Source organism: Nilaparvata lugens, chromosome 9 (assembly GCF_014356525.2).
Source record: "Nilaparvata lugens isolate BPH chromosome 9, ASM1435652v1, whole genome shotgun sequence".
In the NCBI taxonomy this organism is placed as follows: domain Eukaryota; kingdom Metazoa; phylum Arthropoda; class Insecta; order Hemiptera; family Delphacidae; genus Nilaparvata; species Nilaparvata lugens.
The window spans coordinates 35,424,253-35,447,019 of NC_052512.1; the positions used below are offsets into that span (position 1 = coordinate 35,424,253).

Below are 22,767 nucleotides of genomic sequence, written 5' to 3' on the forward strand. Positions count from 1 at the left end.
TGCTCTACTTGAACGTTCAACGTTCTGTTCTACTTCAGTACGTTTATTTTATTAAAAATGTACCTATAAGAGTGTTAGTAATGTAACACTCAAAGTAGTGTTAGTAGTAAATGTAAGTGTAAATAATTGTTCAAGTGTTAATTCATAAAAATCTGGTGTGGCGCACTCACACAACTTTCCTTGCCGTTATGAAAATTGACCACCTGACGCTAGTGTAAACGCGCATCTCAAGTCAATGATCTGAGCCAGCTGGTGACAGGTCAATAACGCTGGATACACACAAGATCTGCTATCTCTTCATAGTGAATGATTTAATAGAATCAACAGTTGCCAACAGTTTGCAATTGAATAATTACATTTTCTCAAATTTCAAGCTTTTTTCAATTTTTGGTGAAAATGTTACAAGGAGTTAATTAATTGAAGAGATTTCCATGCTCAATCTTTTCCACTCGAAATTTTTTGTTTAAATTATATCTGAGACCTGATAATTGGAAATCTAAAATCAAACTTTGCAGAGATGGGGCGGAGCTCCTGGAACTTTTACAGTTATGGGACTTGTGGCAGTTGATATAGCTTATCAATGACTATTTTAGGTATGAATTTCATCAAAATCTTTGAAGCCATTTTCGAGAAAATCGCAAAAAACCCTGTCTTTGACAACATTTTAGCCACCATCTTGAATCGCATTTGATCGAAATTGTTCGTGTCAGATCCTTATAGTGTAAGGACCTTAAGTTCCAAATTTCAAGTCATTCCGTTAATTGGGTGATGAGATATCATGTACACAGACGCACATACTCTCATATACACACACACACACACACACACACCACACACACACACACACACACTCACACACACATACAGACCAATACCTAAAAACCACTTTTTTGGACTCAGGGGACCTTGAAACAAATAGAAATGTAGAAATTGGGGTACCTTAATTTTTTTTTGAAAGCAATACAATACTTTCCTTACCTATGGTAATAGGGCAAGGAAAGTAAAAAAGGTACTAAAGCATAGAAGCAGTCCAAACATATAAAAACAGAAAAGTTTGAATTTAGATTTTTCACAAACCAAATTTAATAACAAAATAACACTCACTAATCACTTAAAACTGTAAAAATAATGATTAGCTCTGAAAATTTTGTTTATAGGTACTCTGATCAAATAAAAAATCATATCGTTGTCAACAGATCGGATAAGGATGATCAAGTCGGTTTATCTATAATTGCCAGATAATACTTTTCATGAGATCCGCTGATTAATTGCAGAAGTTCAACAGCTGAACATAATTCTGTCTCTCTCCCACACAGGCACTCGCATCTTCCATTATCAACAGATGACTAAATTATGATGTGTTTTTCCATGGATGAATAATTATTATCATTTTCATGTCCTTCAGCGAGTTTTCCCAGGGATGAGACCTAGTGCAATCGAATTTTCATAACATAAACATACTGTTCCAAATTTCGAGATTCCTTGGACATAAATAAATACCAGAATATATAACCAAATATATAAATGAACAAATATATACATAAATTGCTCGCTCAATATAATAGGATTGTCTGATCAATCATATCTTCATAGTGAATGATAATAAATAGTGACATCAGAGTATGGAGGAATTTCTAGTCTTTTCATATTATCCTTTAAATTAATGTCAAACAAATTTCAAAAAACCTTTTGTAAACATTGACATGCAGTTGAAAAAGGGATATTACAGCTAAATCTCATCTAATTCTATCAAAGCGTTTGGCCATAAATGTGTTACATACATGCAGACAGAAGAAAATCCAAGTTAAAACATATACCTCACTGCATTTGGTCAAAAATGAAAGACCAGAAAGGTACAGTGTATATGAGATGTGGGACATGGATAATGAGATGGAAAAAGCAGTTGAATGACTCTTGTATTCATTTGGCTTTTATACATTCTATTAAACATAGCCTGCATTCTTCATTATTTGAGCATGCTTTATTCCATAAAATAGTCAAATACAGACTTTCAGGCTCTTTCCAGCTAAATAAAACTGCCTATTCTGGGCAGAACTTTGATGTTATTTTAAAACTCCTGATGATTATTATTTTTTAAACGTCACCTGAGCCCGTGTACTAAATTTGAAATGAAAAATGGAAAAATTCTGTAAACCCACTCATCTTGGGCATTGCTATAGTTTTCAAGTCCTCTTAATACAAACTTTCTAGACTCTAGCGGAACTTCTGTACAAAATTTGAATAATTAATCTCAAGTAGTTCTTGAAAAAATTTAACAAAACGCAGAAAAAACTTTGAGGAACCCTAGGAAAATGCAGTAAAACCATGTATCATGAACGTACTTTTGGCATTATCCTGAAGTCCTCTCAAGACAAAATTTCTAGATCTGAGCTACAGTTCTAAATAAAATTTGAACCTTTCATCTCATTTAGTTCTTGGAGAATTTGAGAAAACGTAGAGAAAAATTTGGGGAACACTAGAAAAACACAATGAAACAACCCATCTTTGGTGTTAATCCAAAGTCATCACAAAACAAAATTTTTAAAACCCAGCTAAACCTCTGTACCAAATTTGAACCTTTTTCCCAGTTTTTTTAAAGCTTACAAAACACTCAAAAACCGCCGATTTAGGGCGGATCTTTGATGTTACTCTGAATTTTCTCCAATTCATAGTTTTTTGACCTCAGCTGAGGCTGTGCACCTAATTTGAGCATTTTTTTGATGAATAGTACTTGAAAAAGCTGTAAAACGCTGATTTTGGGCATATCTATGGAATTTTTCTCAAATCCATTTCTAGTGCACCTCTAGAAGGCCAACTGAAAATACATGCCAAATTTAAAAGTATTTGGTTATGTAGATCTTTATTTCTATTGTTTCTGAATGAGGGAGTGAGAGGATCAGTGCATTTGAATGAATCAGTTCATTTGAAGATATGCATTTCTGTAATCTCACCATGGTGCTCTGCAAGTATTATTTGTCTTTGTTGTTGTAATGTAATATACAGCAAATAAGGATATAAGAATAAATATGTAGATGAGAGGACAGTTCAATGCTTTTCATATTTACTTGAGTCTCTAACGTTACATTCAACAATGCCTTATATACCACCCTGCCTATAGTGAGGTCCACGTTATAATGACAGTATTTGATCAACTTTGGTGTTGCTACCCTCGTCTATCATTCGACAAAGCAGGTAGTACTATCCTTTTCTAGCTCCACAATGATGCCAATAATATTTTGGACAATGTAGAAATATAATTAATTGAGGCAGAGAATTGGCACCGCTATTCACCTATCTTAATCCACTGTCATTATAATGTGGACCTCACTATAGCATTTGGACCATTCCCCTTGTTATTCATATAATAATTGCTCATAAATGACTTCTCAAGCATCCGGGGGTAGGGCTCCAGAGATTGGATTGATTTCTAGAGGTGTCACTGTTGAACAGGCAAAGAAAGAGTCTGCTAGACTCATAGAAGTCTGAAGCAACGTTGTGGTTACCTGCCAACAAGCTTAAACCAAATGAGGAGAAAACATACATATTGGTTTGCTCATTGGAAAGACAAACAGTCGCATCAGATCCAGTGAAGCTGGTAGGATTCTGGATGGATGAGAGATTGAGCTGTAATCATAATGTGGACCAAGTATGCAGGAAATAGTCCAGAGTGTTGTACCTCCTCCAAAAGCTGTGATTAGCAGTAGATCAGAGCAGTCATGACCTATCATTCACTGTTTCACATCTATGGCCTGCTGAAGTGAGGTCACACACCAGCTTTCCTTGATGTGCTGCTACTGTAGAGGAAGGTTCTGAGGATAGTGACATTTTCCAGCTTCAGGAATCACTTCCTGCAGTAATCCACATTCAGGCATCTCGAGATATTCACGGTGTACAGTCGATATGTGTTGTGCTCGCTGATGTAGGTCATGGAAAACCTAGAGCACCTAAAGAAAGTGTGATATACAAAGTCATAATACACGACATACCACTAGACTGGAGGTGCTCCAAAGCCAACTTGCCGGGAGCTACAATAACTTCCCATCCCGGGCAATGATATTTTTTAACAGCCTTCCTAGACAAATTCAGGAAAAACGGGACTTGATTCTATAGCTGAGTGAAAAATCAACTTTTGGAAAAGCCGCACCACTCACTACAGGATTTTTATGAGGAGTCTCTTTTTGGGAGTCAAGCACCTTCACAGCATGAATAAACATGCAGGTTATTTCACCGAGAAGTAGAAAAGAATCTTCTACTTTGTAGTTATGGAACGCAGCGTACTGACAGACGCACACTGCCTCGCCAAGGTGTGCGGCCAAAGACTTGCCTCGCACGAATCTGTGCGTCCGTCAATACACATCTTTAAGAGTCGATATTGTATATTCAATCTTAAAGTATCAACTATTATTACATCGATACAATTCGATATTTTAAATCAACCCTTTTAGTTTCAGTTTTGTCCGCTGGAGATCAGCTGCGAACTCTAATTGAAATCAATAGATGAATTCACCAGTTCACAGTTCCCTTGCAAGTCTTGGGTAGTGTCATTTACTGTCACAGTTTGTGGGTTATAAGTCTGTCTAGACTTTTCTTCGTAAAATAATATATTGTCGCCGTTTTAGTATCCGATCTTCAAATTTGGTTTATTAATTGTGCGCAAATCAATTTTCAAGCTATCCTGTTGTGAAAATGAGTCATCAGTAGTTACTATAGATCACTTTCGCTAGGACTCTCGGTGCGTGAAAATCGATAAGTTGTATTTCTATTAGGTTAGTTTTTGTTCAACAGTTGATCGTTTTTCGGATTATTTTGCTTTAACTGATCACTTCTAATTACAAATTCACCTTCCAGACTTGTTTCAGGTAAGAAGTTTTATAAAATATCTCAATTTTCCTTTCATGTTACAGACACCTCTGACATTTCAAGTTTAGCTGTCACACGTTTGACACCATGATTCATCAGTAGACTGATTCCATTCATAAATCCTACCCATCTTCACTTGTAACACGTGGACAGTATTTCAATAGAATACATTGAAAACTTTTCTCTGCATTTTGTTATAGCATAACCGTATCTATTTAGAATTGATTTATTTAGAACTCATTCATTTTCCTTGTATTTATTTTAATGTTGCTGCTTGATCTCAACATATTTTTTCTAATTTAGTTTGTCTAGCAATCTATCAAAAATGGTAAGTATGTATTTCCTTAATTTTTAAAATTTGTTTGTAAACGTAACCTCAAAGTTTTATTGATATTATCTTTGACCCAATTATTTCTAACCTAACTTATCATGTTCACGTGTAGAGTTTTAGTTTAAAAAAACCATACAACCATTAAAACAAAAACAATACAGTACGTATTTTAACCACCTTGAAAAACGTAATACCAATAATTCTTATTACCGTACTCGATATTAAGCCGAGGAGTTCATTTGAGATATATAGGTTACTTATAGTGAGGTTTACGTTATAAAGGTATTATGAATACCAATTTGGGGGAGGAACAGTTTTGGTCTGTGCATGTTGTTACTCCCCAAATGAATATTATTATTAATACTTTTGTGTAATTTAATCAATAAGTTATGGATTGAAAAACATTTTATGAAAATTATGAAGATATTACGTTAACCGACGTTCAAATACCGGTATACAGATTGTTTTGCATCTTATCAGATACTCAAAAGTATCTACCACTGTAAATACTGTATTTAGTTGTATGATGATAAAATAATAGTGTAAGGATAGTAACTGTATTTTTTTGCTGAGGGTGATGCCCACATGTGCTCCAGGCTTGTGCCTAGGTAATGGGCAGATGATGAGAGATGATAGAACTACAGTTTACGGTGGGCTCCGAATACCAAAGCACCGGGAAACGACTTCACAACTCATGAATCATAGGCCTATTGAGAGGAGATGGCTCAAGCAATCACCCTTAACCATTATTGTTATTATTATTCTTCAATTATTGTAGTTTAGTTATAGCAAAGAGGCCCCCTGTTACTAGGGGGAGATTTGAGTCGACAGAATTCACCCTCAGTATTCCTTCTTGTAGTAGGAGGCGACTAAAAGGGACTCCAAGGCAACTCCAGAAGTTGCTTTGCCTTCAAACCCACGGGATCTGCCCCATCAGGGCAATTTCGGAGGAGCAAAAAAACCCAAGAGACCAGAGATGGGTGAAACTCCAGGCAAAAATGTAGGTCAAGAGGCTGAGTCGAGGGTGGCCAGGTGCCCTACAGGCGATTTGGCGACCCCTCCTTCAGCGGAAGGACCTAAAAAAAAAGCCAGGAGTGGAACTCACGTAGGTCACGAGTTTATGGGTGGAGAGGCCAAAACTCATCACTGCTCAAAGAAGGGCGGCCATTTAGGCAAAACGTCTTGGGAGAGGTGAGGCTTTTGACTCTGCTGACTTTCGGAGGGGTAAAAAGATAAAACCCAAGAGACCAGAGATGGGTGAAACTCTAGGCACAAATGTGGGTCAAGAGGCTTAGTCAAGGGTGGCCAGGCGCCCTACAGGCAATTTGGCGACCCCTCCTTCAGCGGAAGGACCTACAAAAAAAGCCAGGAGTGGAACTCACGTAGGTCACGAGTTTGTGGGTGGAGAGACCAAACGTCGCCACTGCTCAGAGAAGGGCGGCTATTCAGGCAAAACTTCTTAGAAAAGGTGAGGCTTTTGACCCTGCAGAGTTTCGGAGGGGCAAAAAGATAAAACCCAAGAGACCAGAGATGGGTGAAACTCTAGGCACAAATGTGGGTCAAGAGGCTTAGTCAAGGGTGGCCAGGCGCCCTACAGGCAATTTGGCGACCCCTCCTTCAGCGGAAGGACCTACAAAAAAAGCCAGGAGTGCAACTCACGTAGGTCACGAGTTTATGGGTGGAGAGGCCAAAACTCATCACTGCTCAAAGAAGGGCGGCCATTTAGGCAAAACGTCTTGGGAGAGGTGAGGCTTTTGACTCTGCTGACTTTCGTAGGGGTAAAAAGATAAAACCCAAGAGAACAGAGGTGGGTGAAACTCTAGACACATAAATGTGGGTCGAGAGGCTGAGTCAAGGGTGGCCAGGCGCCCTAGAGGCAACTTGGCCGCCCCTTCCTCAGCAGAAGGACATTCAAAGAAGGCCAGGAGTGGAACTCACGCAGGTCACGAGTTTGTGGGTATAGAGACCAAACCTCGCCACTGCTAAAAAAGGGCGGCCATTTAGGCAAAACGTCTTGGGAGAGGTGAGGCTTTTGACTCTGCTGACTTTCGGAGGGGTAAAAAGATAAAACCCAAGAGACCAGAGATGGGTGAAACTCTAGGCACAAATGTGGGTCAAGAGGCTGAGTTAAGGGTGGCCAGGCGCCCTAGAGGCAACTTGGCCGCCCCTTCCTCAGCAGAAGGACCTTAAAGAAGGCCAGGAGTGAAACTCACGTAGGTCACGAGGGCTAATCAGTCTGAAGAGACTGCCAAGCATATCACACTAGACTGCGACAAGCAACCAGGTGATGAATGGGATGTTAGCATTGGGAAAAACTCCTGGTTCTTGTAAAAGACACAGGTATTGGTTTGCCTAACTAACATACTACGTGGAACACAATAAGCTTCGGTCGACGTGTGGGGTCTGATCCTTTGGATCCTTGAATCCGTCCCTTCAAGAACAATAAACAATAATTATATCCTGGAAAAGGACGAAGGAGTGAGTCAATTCTGTTGACTAACAGAAGAGTTACGGTAGTTAAAATGTTGACTAACATTTTACTCGTAGAGTAAGGAAAGCCAACCAAGTGCATTACCAGCTTAGGAGAACCATCCTGGGAAAACTATAAATAAGCCAGGGAACTAAAATAAAAATATACGAGTCAATATTCAAGCGAGTCCTACTCTATGGAACAGAATGCCTCACAATGATAGAAAAGCACAAGAGTAGAATTACCTCCTCAGAAATAAGATCCTGCTTTCTCTTAGGAAGCGACTAAAACGGACTCCAAGGCGACTCCAGAAGTTGCCTTGCATTCAAACCCACGGGTTCCGCCCCATCAGGGCAGTTTCGAAGGGGCAAAAAGAAAAACCCAAGAGACCAGAGATGGGTGAACTCCAGGCCTAAATGTAGGTCAAGAGGCTGAGTCGAGGGTGGCCAGGTGCCCTAGAGGAACCTTTCCTAAAGCTAGGAAAAATTTCAGAAATAGAATGCAATTGATTCCTGATGACTAAATGATAAATCACAACAGATGTTTCTCTTATGCACTTTCAATATTATTTTTATATAATAAAAAGGACGAAGGAGTAAGTCAATCATGTTATCCAACGAACTCAGCTTCGAAATTTGAAGCTGATTGATCAATTCTTTCTAAAGTTATTGAAGAACATACAGACGGACAACGACTTTGGTCTTGAGTGAGTCAAAAGTGAGAACTCGCTAACGCTCGTTCAATTACTGCCTTTCCTCTACAAACTCAAGTATCTGAAGGCTTCCCTTCTTAATTCTCCGTAAAATTCTCAGTTTATTGTCAATTATCAGTTTATAGTTAATATCGGGGGACCGAACTTTGCTCTGGAGTGTAAAAGCATAGAAAATTTGTAACGAAAGATTGAATTTATAGTTTGAATTTATAGTTTATATTTATTTATTAATTTTCTCAGTCGTACAATTATTTTTACAGTTATAAGAGGAGGCACAACAGGCTTATGCCCAAAACTGTCCTCTTCCAAATTTATACTATATTCCAAATCAAAAAAATCTGGTGTGGTACACTCACACAACTTTCCTTGCTCATTAAACTGCAAGCCTCATTCTCAAACGAGAATAATTTAGGGGAATAACATAATGACGATTGGCGGCAACATATTTGCAACTACGATCAGACTACTGTACTATATGTGTATATTATAATAAATTGTTTTCAGAGTACTTTTTCCTTTGTGTAAATTGTGAAATTCGTTGATTTTTTCAAAAGTCGTCAAAACAGCTGTTCTACAGATGAAATATCTTGACTATGACTGTGTTCTTTTTTAAACTGCTCTACCTACCTCATGCACGAGAAGGAGGTTACAAAGTCAATTTCTCAAGGATAGGGAGGACCCCCCATTAGTTTCCCAGGAAAAGGACTCATGCCAGTTGATAGAGCTGATAAATAACTACAGGGTATGAATTTGAAAAAAATCGTTAGAGCCGTTTTTGAGAAAATCGTGAAAAACATGGTTTTTCAGTAACTGTCATTTTTCTCAAGAATATTACGGAGCTCCTGAAATTTTCCAAGAAATGAGACATGTCAGTTGATAGGGCTTATTGATAATATGATAGGGCTATCCATGGTATAAATTTGAAGAAAATCGTTAGAGCCGTTTTCGAGAAAACCGTGAAAAACAAGGTTTTCAGTCATTATCCGCCATTTTTCTAAAGAATATTACGGAGCTCCTGAAATTTTCCCAGAAATGAGACTCATGCCAGTTGATAGGGCTTATGAATAGCTATCCATGTATAAATTTGAAGAAAATCGTTAGAGCCGTTTTTGAGAAAAACGTGAAAAACATGGTTTTTTTAGTAATTATCCGCCATTTTTTCCGCCATCTTGAATTGAATTTTATTGAATTTCTTATTGTCGGATCCTCATGATGGTATAAGGACCTTAAGTTTAAAATTTCAAGTCAATCGGTTAATTTGGAATGGAGTTATCGTGTTCACAGTCATACACACACACACACACACACACACACACACACACACACCACACACACACACACACACACACCACACACACACACACACCACACACACACACACAACACACCACACACACACACACACACACATACACACACACACACACACACACACACACACACACACACACACACACACACACACACACACACACACACACACACACACGCGCGCGCGCACTGACCAACACCCAAAAATCATGTTTTTAGACTCAGGGGACCTTGAAACGTATAGATAACTTGAAATTAGGGTACCTTAATTTTTTTTGGAAAGCAATACTTTCCTTACCTATGGTAGTAGGGCAAGGAAAGTAATATAGGTTAAGCTTCTATCACTCATCAAAATAACAATTTATTCACACTTCAAAAAACAAACACATCATCAATATTACAAATAGATATACTATGAATTCGATTTAGAATGATATACTATGTTTGATACAAATTCGTTAATATACTACTGTTCTACACTAATTCTAGTTACTATTTTGGACTTTCTGAAGTAAACATGTTTTTTAAAAAAAGAGAAATAAACGAAACAAGTTTCTCTTGCTGAATTTTTCTTCTCGTTAGATCAGCTGGATGATCCCACACACATGCACTCGTTCACTCTCTTCCATTACGGTATCGACAGACGACAAAATTTCCAGCTGTTTTTCCAAGCACGTATTTATCCTTTTAATGTCATTGAGCGAGTTGATAGTGAAATGTTCATCCCTTCAAACCAAACAAATTATTATTGGCCTACTAACTTGATTGTATGAAACTATTTTATAGGATACAAACTAGACTAAGTAATTGTAGTCAAAAACTAGACAAACTGAATCATAGGATGAGGTTTGAAAAAGTCTATTTAGTAAAATTAGGATAAAATAAATAGCTTATTAGTCTCAGACTAGGTGCTAATTTTTATATAATTAAAAAAAAAAATTGAGCGAGTTATCCCAGGGTTGAGACCTAGTGCAATCGAATCTTCATATCATAAACCAACTTTGTTCCAAATTCCGTGAGAATCTTTAGAGCCGTTTTCGAGATCCGGTCACATACAAATATAAACATCTAAACATATAAACAGAAATTGCTCGTTTAATAGTATAGGATTATTGTTCAGAGTATTATAATTAACTGAAGTATCTGTAGGCTTTTCCTTCTCAACTCTCATGGAGAGTATTATAATTTTCTTCAGATTGTGAAGTAAAGAAGTTGCATCAAGATGTTATATATTCTTGAGATCCACTTCAAACTCTTAGCACCCCTTATAAATAACATCAAAGCCCCATTGAAGCTATGATTCCAGTATGAAGTGGTTCCCACTTAAATTATCGGTAATAATTATTGTGTTGTCGGTAGAAACATTTCAAGACTTGTTTCCCTTCCGTTTTAATTAGCGAAAAATCTTTTCTAGACTCCATCCTAATCGCGCCTATCTTTTGCAGGCCACTCGTTTATAGTATTCATCTCATTCCATATTATTTCCTGAGCTCTGGATGGAAAGCTCTTTAGCAGAAAAGCGTCGATACACTTCAGAAGATTACTAATTTGCAAAGTTAGGAATTGTGTACTTATTGTTTCACTTCTATACTCTGGTAATCTTGGACTGCATTTTGTTAAGCTGCTAAGTAGATTAGTTATGAGAGAGAGGCTTAATATTAATGAACAGCACTCTTGTCTGAGATGATAAGAAAACTTGTGATAATTTATAAGACAGGGTCTCATTCATAACGGCGACTTTTGGATTGATCTATTTCAAGATTTACACGGGAAACAGAAATTTTGTGGAACTTCTCCATATTAACGTGATGAATTGGCAATAAATAAATTGATGTTTATTTACGAAAAACTACAACTACTATATCAATTACAGAAAATATTAGATAGTTTACAATTAGGCTACATACAATAGTTTCAGAAATTTCTTATTTTGTGTCTTCTACATGTTTAGTGTTTTCTGTGTGGGAATTGACCTACTCCACTATGGCGTACCATATTCTATAGTGAGGTTCACGTTATAATGTTTTAAATAATCATTCCAGTTCAACTACAGAATAGGATAATGGAATCATTTTTTGTATTATATATTTCAAATTTATTATTTTCTCAACTTGATCATTATAAATATAGGCCTATCTATGCTTTATAGGCATGTCAATCTAAGAGTTAACTTTTCATTTCCTATGCTTGAAATTTGTAAGGGTAAATTATTTGAAGTAACTGATTGTATTTCATTATTAATAAGATATTATTTTATTAACTAGAAGCATTCCATTATTAATAAGATATTATTATAATTATTTTATTAACTAGAATCAATTGCCTTCAGAGTCAATGCATGTTCTTTGAATCACATCGTTTATAGGTAGGCCTACCTACTATGAGTACCGTATTCAACTTCAAAGGCCTATTGAAGCTCTATCGAAAAAAAATCAATAAATAAATAATAAATAAGTGCTTTAATTTTGGCATTTTTGGAATCTATGGGATATCAATATTGTAAACGTTTTTTAGGCAATTTTATTTTAGCAGTCCCCTTTTTGATCATTGGATGGGTACGGTCCCGGCTGATATACAATCATGTATAAGAATCGTGAGGCCAATTGACTGCCTAAATCAATATGCCTTCTCAGGCAATGTTCAATTAGGGACTCTTCACCAGTAAAAGCTATACGAATATTGGAAATTATTATTATAGATTAACACATATGACATGTACAAAGTGTATTCAAACAGGCGAACTAATTCTAATAATTATTGTTGAGATAACTATATCTTGCTTTAATAAACGAGTTCTGTTATGGTACTTTAAATAACACATAGCCTATTTTAAAATGGATGAATATTTATTAATTATAGAAGGTAACTAGTACCCTTGTGATATTCCAAAATGAAACATGATTAGTTTCGACATTTTCAATAAGGACTCTCTTGACAATGACATAATTAGAAACTGGTCATGCTTATTTTGAATATTTTAGGGTAGGCCTACTAGTTATTTTCTACAATTAACCATTAAAGTTGCCCTATTAAAATTAATATTTTATTAGGGTATTAATTAGAATTAGAGTAGCCTTTCAAACTCCTTATTCACTATAATGTTCTAAAAGCTTATCAATTTTAATCAAAACCTTGGAAATATAGCCTAGAAGGTAGAATTGAAAGTGATTATATTTGATGTGGCTTGGAACATCATATTTTCAACTTTTGCTTAAGTTATTTTTCATATTCAAAGAATTATTACCCCTTCAATGCAGTAAATAAGTACTATTACTTAATTCTTAATACAATACATAATAATTGTGATACCCTATTTTATATCCAATTCAAGTCTATTATTTAACTACGTGTTACCTATAGCATTTGCCAGTCAGCAATGTTAAATAATTTTATTAGTTCCAAAAAAGCAGAAGACATACAGAACCAATAAAGTTGTTAATAAGAGTTCGATGCTTTTGGGTTAAATATAGATTTAAAAATCCCTCAAGTATAAACAATTAAAACATATTTTATTAATTTCATGTCACTTGCTGTTTTCTTCAAAACTACCTGAATTGAAGCAGTTAGCAGGAGCGATCAGAAAAAGAAGATATTATTATGAATAACATGAAATAAACACATCAAGATGTACTGAAAAAATGAATATATTTCTTAGATTAGTCCATCTCTTTCTTCTGTAGGCTACTACATCATACATGAATCATATCCATGGAATATTATCCATAGTTGATTTTCTTTGTCATCCTCTACTTCTGGCTGGTACATCACTAGGCCTGAAATCAAAAAGTTATAGATAATTTATTATTCATTATAAAAAAAAACTTTGCAAAGTGAATTCTGAAATTGATTGTAATCTGTATAAGTTTTTAATTATATTTCTTGGGAAGGAACCCTCCAATAATGACAAAGTAATATTATATGAGAAATTCCAATAAACCAACATTCAGTTGAATTATTATTAGCATCAATCTGTTAGTTGTGTAATTCTGAATGATTGAATAAATAAATCTCCATGCAGGAATTGGGATTAATCAGTGCCCCTAGATCAAAAGAACTTGTTGGTGAACAATATTTTTGGATACCATGAACAATTATTTATTTATTTCTGTGGTCAGTAGGCTACTTCTCGACCGTTTGGTTTACTTAAGTCTCCAAAATGTACTGCATAAAGTAATTTTAGTTCTACATTTAGAGAAACAAGTTTAATGAAACAAATGGAAATAATCAATAAATTAATTGCTTAATCTGAAATGATGATTATCTACAACATTATAAGTAGAACTAAGTGATTTGAAAATGAATACCAAACTGCAAATACATAAATCTCTCTCAGAACAATGTGGGTATTTCATCCATGAATTTAATCATAAATTTTAAAAGGTGGAATGACTGTCATTAAAAGCTATTATTCAGTGTTTTCTACCAGCACTTGCTGGGTGAATTTTTGAAGTCATCTATTCATAGTTCTAATGTATGGTCATTTATAAGTCATCATCCACTCAAGATCAAGATGGACAGTTGAGAAGAGTGTTTTAAAAACAATTTTAACATCAAATTATTGATGTAATGTTATCACATTATTAGATAATGTTACATAAATTATTTCTTTATGGAAGGAATCCCAAATATTATGAATAACTCTATTCCCTGAATGATAAGTGAATACATTGTTTTTTAAGCACTCTTCTCAACTGTCCATCTTGATCTCATGTGGTTTCAGGTAGTTTCGAAATATTAAGATTTCCTGTAAGCTATTAATGATTTCAAAATTCAGCCAGTTTTTCTATTATTTTAGTCACGTACCACAGTTAAATCTTACTATTTGAATATCTACCATCAAATCGATAATAAAACATTGAAGTGGATAAACCTTTTTTAAAAAATGGGAAACTGTATAAAATGACATTGCCTATATAAAGTTTAAAAAATGAGTGGAATTTTATCTTACCTAACTAACTTATTCTAAGTATAGGTTCCAAAGAATTGTTCCATCCTGGTCAACAAAAAAGAATTTATATGCATTTCCTTTGAGCACATTCTCTTCAATATTTTGTTTGTAAATGGTACCTGAAAAAAGAAACATAATCTTTCAGCATATTCATTTTGGAGATAATGTGAAGTTAATCATCAATGATAAGACATAGTTTGGACTTTGAATAAATTAGAAGTAAACTGGGCCTCAATAAACTATTTACATTAGATATAAATACTATAAGTATATACTTACATTCATAGCACATAACAGAAAACACTTTAAAGTTTTATAATATAAATTAAAACAGGTGACACACGACATAGATAGATTAAAAACACTGAAAAACTTACATTACACTCTTTGCTCGGTGAGAAAGGGGACACAGTTCCTTAAAAATTTCCGATTATAATGTAAGTTTTTCAGTGTTTTTAATCTATCTATGTTGTGTGTCTCCTGTTTTAATTTATACTATTCACATTGATATACCTGGCATCACGCAATATATCGATCAATAAAGCATGAATAAGTTTTTCAAATACATTAATATTGTAGTTTAAATGAGTTTGGTAGCAATGGTCAACCAGAAAAATAGTACCTATTTTATATTTTCCCAATGGCAGTCTTTCAATATTCAATTACACTGACTCTGATCAAGTTATAACAATCTATTTAATATTGTTTCCAAGTGATTTTAAATTATAAATTAAGAGAAGATTAATTCATAGATAGGTACCAAAGACAAAGTAAATGTTCTAATAGTCAGGTTAGTTTTGTTATTATTTTGATAAACTATGGGTTTACAATATTTTGAGGTGCAACAAGGATAATGGAAGTTTAGGACTTAGAATGTAATGAAATACTTCTAAGTCAAATTATGATTTTATTTTTAATAAATCTGTTTGTGAAAACTACTAGCTGCATTATAACAAATGTATTTTGTGATTAGGCCAACTTACTGAAAGTGTAAAAGATTGTTAGCATGAAATGCTAAATGTTATCTTGGTTGAATAATGTTTTGAATCTGATTATTTAATGTTAATCTAATCAATCAATCTTGAATGAGTTTAAATCTAATCAGTTGATTAGATTTCTCTCTTTCTTGTGATAATTCTCTACCATACACAAACTAGCTAGTCTAGGATTTACATTATTATTAAATACTACAAATTAAACATTAAAAAAAGAAATAAATAAACTTTTGTTAACTTCTAACCTCTTGAAAAATGAAAAAGATAGCAATTTAGGCCTAGAGACTAGGTTATTAAAGGCCTACTACAGTGGGCTACCTGAATAAAAATTGTAAACATGCTAGTAGGCTACTCATAAAATTTATATCAAATAATTGTGTACAGTAAATCTAGCCTACTTTATTATGATAAATTTAAGTGTACTTACTTGAATGCTCTATTACATCAGCAATAATTTTTAACCATATTCTATTTTTCAAATAGGTAATTCGTTGTGCAGGTCTGGAAAGTACAAAACTTTGAACTTCGAAAATTTCACGCCTTTCTGTTGTAAATCCATTTTCAATTTCTCTTGTAAAAATTATAAGAATAAAGAAACCAATAGAAATATTTTATACCTCAATTTTCCACTGCAAATTAATTTCACAGTATAATAGTAGCAATCCGAAATCTGACAACCAATATCAAAACAAACCATCCAACAATTAAAGATTTGAGGTTAAAAAGAACATGGCGTCTGATCCACAGAAAGATAATTCTGCCGGTGTCACGTGATCAGAGCAGAAAAGTGATTCGAAGCTGTCTGTTCTCGTCGACAGAATCCCGAAATTAGTTCTTTTTCGATAAAACGGTTCACGAGCAGTGATCGGTCGAAGCAAAATAGCATTGTGTTGATAGGCCTTATAAAGAACGGCAAGATGAACGACAGTTCGTCTCTGATTTGAACAGTTCTTTTTTTCTGCTCAACTTTCTGCCGATGGGTGAATACTCCCATAAGAACCAATGTTAATTTAAAGTGAATTCTGTCGTCTGCCCGTTACGAAAACACACCTTTAGCTAAATCCCGAGCTCGGAAACCGGCTCTTAGTGTTTTCTGTGTGGAAATTGACCTACTCCACTATGGCGTACCATGTTCTAGAGTAAGTTTTTTTTTTGTGAGGTTTAGTAATTAGTAAGTGTTTAGTAAGTCATTAGGGGTTTAGTTGAAAATATTAGTTGTTTGAAATAATGTTTTCTATGATCATTCATTTACATTAACCAACGCACAAATCAAATACATCCTATTAAATTAAGCGAGCAATTTCTGTATTTTTATATATGTGGTTATTTTTATATCTGGCTATTTTTTTATATCTGGTTATTTATGTTTAACGGATCTCGAAAACGGCTCTAATGATTTTCACGAAATTTGGAACATCGTAGGCTTATGATAACGATGATTCGATTGCTCTAGGTCTCAACCTTGAGAAAACTCGCTGAAAGGCATTAAAAGGATAATTCATTCTTGACTGAAACAGCTGTGGATAGTGAAAAAGTGAGTATGTGAAAATAAAAAAAAACGCATCCCCGAAATTCATAAGATGACGTAAAGCCAGCTGTGAAATATAAACACGATCATTTTAGAGAATATTGTGTTCTGTTTTGTCATCATAGACAATTTAATCGATTTGATCAACATAATCTGATTTGTTGACATGACGTGATAATCTTCCTAAACTAAAGTATATCATAATTTTCAAAGTTGATGATTATTAGACAATTTTAAGTGATTAGTGAGGGTTATTTTGTTATTCAATTTGGTTTGTATATAATCTATTTTTTTTTTGTTTTCAAATGTTTGAACAGAAAATTGAACTTGAATTCAAGTGTATGCAACATAACCTTCTTTCTGGATTATTTATAGTCAATAAATCAAAATTCGGGAAAGAACCAGTTTTGGGCTGTGCCTGTTAGTACTTCCCCAATCATTTAAAAGAATTGTGTTCGGTTTATCAAAAGTTAATAAATAAATAACGAGCGAAGTTCGGTGCCCCGATATTGATTAGAAAAGGACCAACAGGCCTAGCCCAAAACTGTTCCTTTTCCGAATTTTGATAGTAGTGAGCCAATGTCTAAAATGTAGGTTTTGTTCTGTCTTCTCTTTCCTCATCAACCAATTGTGTACTATTTTTTTGAACTTTCTAGGATGATTAATCTGTTTAAAGTTTGCAGGAAGTAGATTATACAGGGTGTCCCACGAAAGGTGTAACAGCCGAAGACCATAAATTCTACTTTAAATTTGCAACAAAAAAATGTCCAGTAAAAGTTTCTTATATCGACCCTAGTTATCGAGATGTTTCGATTTTTCGATATTTTTGAAAAACGTCAATAACTAGAAAACGGGTTAAAGAAAGGAGACGGGGCCGCGCTACCTGCGCACTGGGCTATTGTTCCAAAAAGGTTCATCCTCCAACTCTCGACTATCACACTCTATTGTCCTCTGATTCTGCTTCATTACCCTCATTAGTGGCCGGAGTGGCCCCGTCTGCTTTCTTGAAGACAGTTTTAGCTGGTAGGATCTCATCTATTACTTTCCACCTTACATCTGTTACTTGTATTCTCACTTTATTATTGAATCTAGATTAGTGTTCAAGTACTTGTTATTCAGTTATTCCTAATGGTTCATTTTGATGAAACTCAACTTGCTCACAAGCTGTATGTTGAGTTACATACAATTCGTGGTTACACACCAGGTGCGCTATTCATCAGCGTCTTTCTAATAAGATTCATATAATTTGTTCCTTTATTTCACGAAAAGAGAAGGAGAAGGAGGAGATATGTCTATGTAATGTATCTAGTATCATCATGTACACTGAATATAATAGGACGTAAGAATAAGTATAAAAGAACGTAATCTTTATTAAAAAATATAAAATAATATGTTCTTAGTTTGACTAAATTTGTACTTATAATCGATAGTAATGTGTGTGTTTATCCAATCATGGCTACAATGTAGGCTACTACACTGGTTTACAGCTGAAAATGCCTTTAAGTAAACAGACTGGGCCACCAATTTATTCCTCGGAGAGAAATCCTTAACAATAGTCCACGAAAATGTCGAAACTCATTAACAATAGGCGACCACTCAAGTGTCACTAAAACTCCTGTTCATTGCTTTCGGCGGCCCCGTCTCCTTTCTTTTACGCCTAGAAAACTATCATTCAAGATCTAATTCCAAGGACATGGTTGGAAAGAGGAAGAAATTTCTAATAAGATTCATATAATTTGTTCCTTTATTTCACGAAAAGAGAAGGAGAAGGAGGAGAAATGATTTATTCTCGAATAACAGCGCTTATCGAATTTCCATCTAGCTGTTTACCCTGTTGTCAATATTTGCAGTAGCAGAAGTCTTCGGGGTGATTTACAGAATTTAATTAGGATTTCCGTTTAATAATAATACAAAATGAATGATTGGTAAAGCAAGGAATTGCCAAGAATTGATAGAGAAGAGGTTTTTGAGCTTGTAATGCCTTGGAGCTCTTCCACGATGGGGAAAATTATCAAACTCTTCGCTTAAGGCTGTGCAAAGGCTAAAAATAAAATTTCTACTCGTGATATTTTTCAGAGGTTTTCGATTTGTATATCATTAAGCTTTCAAAATGAAAAAGTTTTCTCAGGAAAACATTTTTTCTCCGATCATTACTTTTTGAGATATGAGCGTCTAAAGTTTAAATTTTTGGGACAGAACATTTCAAATTCGGTAAGAGATAAATCCATGAGATTTAGAGGATAGATTCTTCATGGTATTGTTTATCTTAAAATAAAAATTTTCTGAAAATATCGATTTTTAAAAACGTTATTAAATTTACCAAAAATAACTCAACTAAAAGTTATTTTTAGTTAATTGAATAACTATATTGAAAATTTGATATTTTCCGAATTTTTTTGTTTTCTAGATCAACAATACCATAAAGAATTTATCCTCTAAATCTCGTGGATTTATCTCTTACCGTATTTGAAATGTTCTGTCCGAAAAATTGAAACTTTAGGCGCTCATATCTCAAAAATTAATGATCGGGAAAAAATGTTTCCCTGAGAAAACTTTTTCATTTTGATAGCTTAATGATATACACATCGAGAAACGTTGAAAAATATCACGAGTAGAAAGTTTATTTTTAGCCTTTGCTCAGCCTGACTGATAATCGACAGATTGTTATCATGTTGAGAGTACTGTTTCAGTGATTAGTGTAATTTCCTGGCTGATCGAACAGAATAAACCACACCGATGTTTCACGGTAGCCTCGTCAATTGCGTGCACTGAGATGCACTTATTGAATTACTGTGCTGAAGTCTGGTCTGCCCACGCCTGGTGTGTGGGTGGTAGTGGTTTTGGGGGGGTGGGGGGTTGATACAACTGTGTGCCTGTAGAGGTAGGACTGTGTCGAAATATCAAAGGGCTCTAAACCTCCACCCACACCAATTTCTCTCTTCTTCCTTACCCTCTTCTCCTACTTCTTCCTCTCTTCTATCTCCTTCTTCTCCTATATTCTTCTTCCCCTTACTATAATTATCTTCTTCTTCTTCTTCTTCTTCTTTTTCTTCTTCTTCTCCTTCTCCTATATTCTTCTTCCCCTTATTATATATTCTTCTACTCCCCTTATTCTTCTTCTCTTTCTTTTTTTCCGCATCTTCTTTTTCCTCTTCTATCTTCTCCTCCTATATTCTTCTTTCCCTTGTAAAACCTTCTTCTTCCATTTCTTCTCTTTCTGCTATCTCCTTCTCCCATATTCTTCTTCACCTTTTTCCCCTTCTCCTATATTCTTCTTTCCATAATTATATCTTCTTCTTCTTCTTCTACTACTTCATCCTCCTCTTCTCCTATCTCCATCTACTCCTTTTTCTTCTATATTCTTCTTCCCATTAGTATTCTTCTTCTTCTTCTTGTCCCTCTTCTTCCACTTGTTCTTCCTCCTCTCCTATCTCCCTCTTCTCCTTTTTCTCCTTCTCCTATATTCTTCTTTCCCTAATTGTATCTTCTTCTTCCTCCTCTTCTCCTATCCCCATCTTCTCCTTTTTCATCTATATTCTTCTTCCACTTCTTCTTCCTCTTCTCCTATATTCTTCTTTTTCTTCATCTTCTTTCTATTCTTCTATTTCCTCCTCCTCCTTTTTCTTATTCTCCTTTTTAATCTTCTCCTTTTTCTTCTTCTGCTTTATTCCCCTTCCCCTTATATCATTTTCTTCCTCTCCTCCTATCACCTTCTCCTTTTTCTTCTTCTATTAATTGCATGCAACTAATAATCCGCTCGACAGCTGATTCATGATGAATAATTCTATAGTCTGATTATTTCGGTAATATTGGCCTTAGAAGGAGACTCCTTTTCCTTTTGTATTATCCTTAAAATGCAAAATTTTAAAAAACCTTATGTATATGTCGACGCGAAATTCAAAAAGGAACATACATGTCAGATTTCATGAACATCTATTGCTGCGTTTCGCCGTGAATGCCGAACATAAATAAAGAGAAATGCAAAACCGTTGACTTGAATCTTAGACCTCACTTCGCTCGGTCAATGATAGAGGATGGTTCCCTACTATAGTGAGGTCCACGTTATAATGGCAGTGAGTGATTTGCAATGGTGTTGCTATCCTTGTCTATCATCCAACAAAGCAGATGGCGCTATCTCTTTCAAGCATTGCCACATCGTTTATCAACAATGTAGAAATTGACAAAATATTTAATCTCAATCATCAATATTTATTGACCGAGCGAAGAGGTCTAAGATTCAAGTCGACGGTTTGGTTTTTCTCTTGATGTTCAATTGTTTATATGTTGCGCATTTACGGCGAAACGCGGTAATAGATTTTTATGAAATATGACAGGTATGTTCCTTTTTTAATTGCGCGTCGACGTATATACATGGTATTTGGAAATTTTGTATTTCAAGGATAATATAAAAGGAGAAAGGAGCCTCCTTCGTGCGCCAATATTGGAGTTAAAATCAGACTTATTATAGTCTTTGTATTATAAATGTAATATTTGTTTAAAGTCTGATATTGCAATTTTATATGATTTGAATTGTCATAGTTGTATGCTTATTGAGCAAGTTGATAAAATCAAATATTTAGGCCTTTTTATTGATAAAAATTGTAATTGGAATGAGCATATTAACTCTATTAATAAATATATGTTATCTGCTATAAGAACATTCTACTACTTAAAGAATATTTGCCATGTAAATGTATTAAGGTTGATCTATTTTTCAATTATTGAAAGTAAGCTACAATATGGGATCACTTGTTGGGGAGGTATTTATTTCACAAATATCAATACACTTTTAGTTGCACAAAAGAAAATTATCAGAATAATGGCGCGTGTACCTAGAACGGAACATGCAATGGTTTTTTTTAAACAATTTCATATTTTGCCATTAAGATATTTATATGTCTTTAGAGTTTTAAGAATATTTTTCATTAGAGGAGGAAATGTTCAAAGTAATGCTAGAGTTTACTCTAGTCGTTTGAGATTTCAAAATAAGGTCATTCTGTTGAAGGCTAATGTTGAAGCTTTTCGTAGGTTTTTTACTTTTTGTGCTTTAAAGTTTTATAATTATCTACCTTTCCATGTGTCCTCTAGTTTAAATTTAAGAATTTTTCTCAAGGAATTGAAATCTTGGTTGTTTTCACTAGAAGATGTTGAGTTTCTGTTTAGATAGTATAGTTACTTTTATATTGTATTTTTGATATTATCATATTGCAGTGAATGATACATTTATGAAGGGACAGTTTATCTCTTAGTACTCTTCAACATATTTTTGTTCTCTTTATTATAAACATTTATCAAGTTTTTATATAATTTTAGCTAGGCTCTAAGCTACTCTTTCTTTATTTTCAGTGTGATGGTGCCTCAACACGTTTTTTCAAATGAGGTTACCTAACCACTTTATATTATTGTTTTGTAATGTTTTGTGTATTATTTATTATTGTAAATTGTAAAGTGTGTCAATAAATGAACTTGAACTTGAACTTGAACTTATTCATCATAAATCATCTGACAAGTGATTACACAGATGTGTGGAGAAGCCAGTCTATTGCTGTATTTCCATAAGGTCTATAGTTTCAATCAGGTACTTGTGGATGAGAATACTGCGTGAGGTCTAC

General features: G+C 34.5%; 1 protein-coding gene across 1 annotated transcript in view; it reads left to right on the forward strand.

Annotated features, from left to right (window-relative positions):
• The first annotated feature begins 4,481 nt into the window (after window positions 1-4,481).
• Window positions 4,482-22,767, forward strand: part of LOC111048233 (endophilin-A) — a 211,616-nt gene continuing 193,330 nt past the window's right edge. The window contains exon 1 of the mRNA XM_039435807.1: window positions 4,482-4,859. The gene's annotated coding sequence lies outside the window, so the exon portion shown is untranslated. The remainder of the gene's footprint in view (window positions 4,860-22,767) is intronic.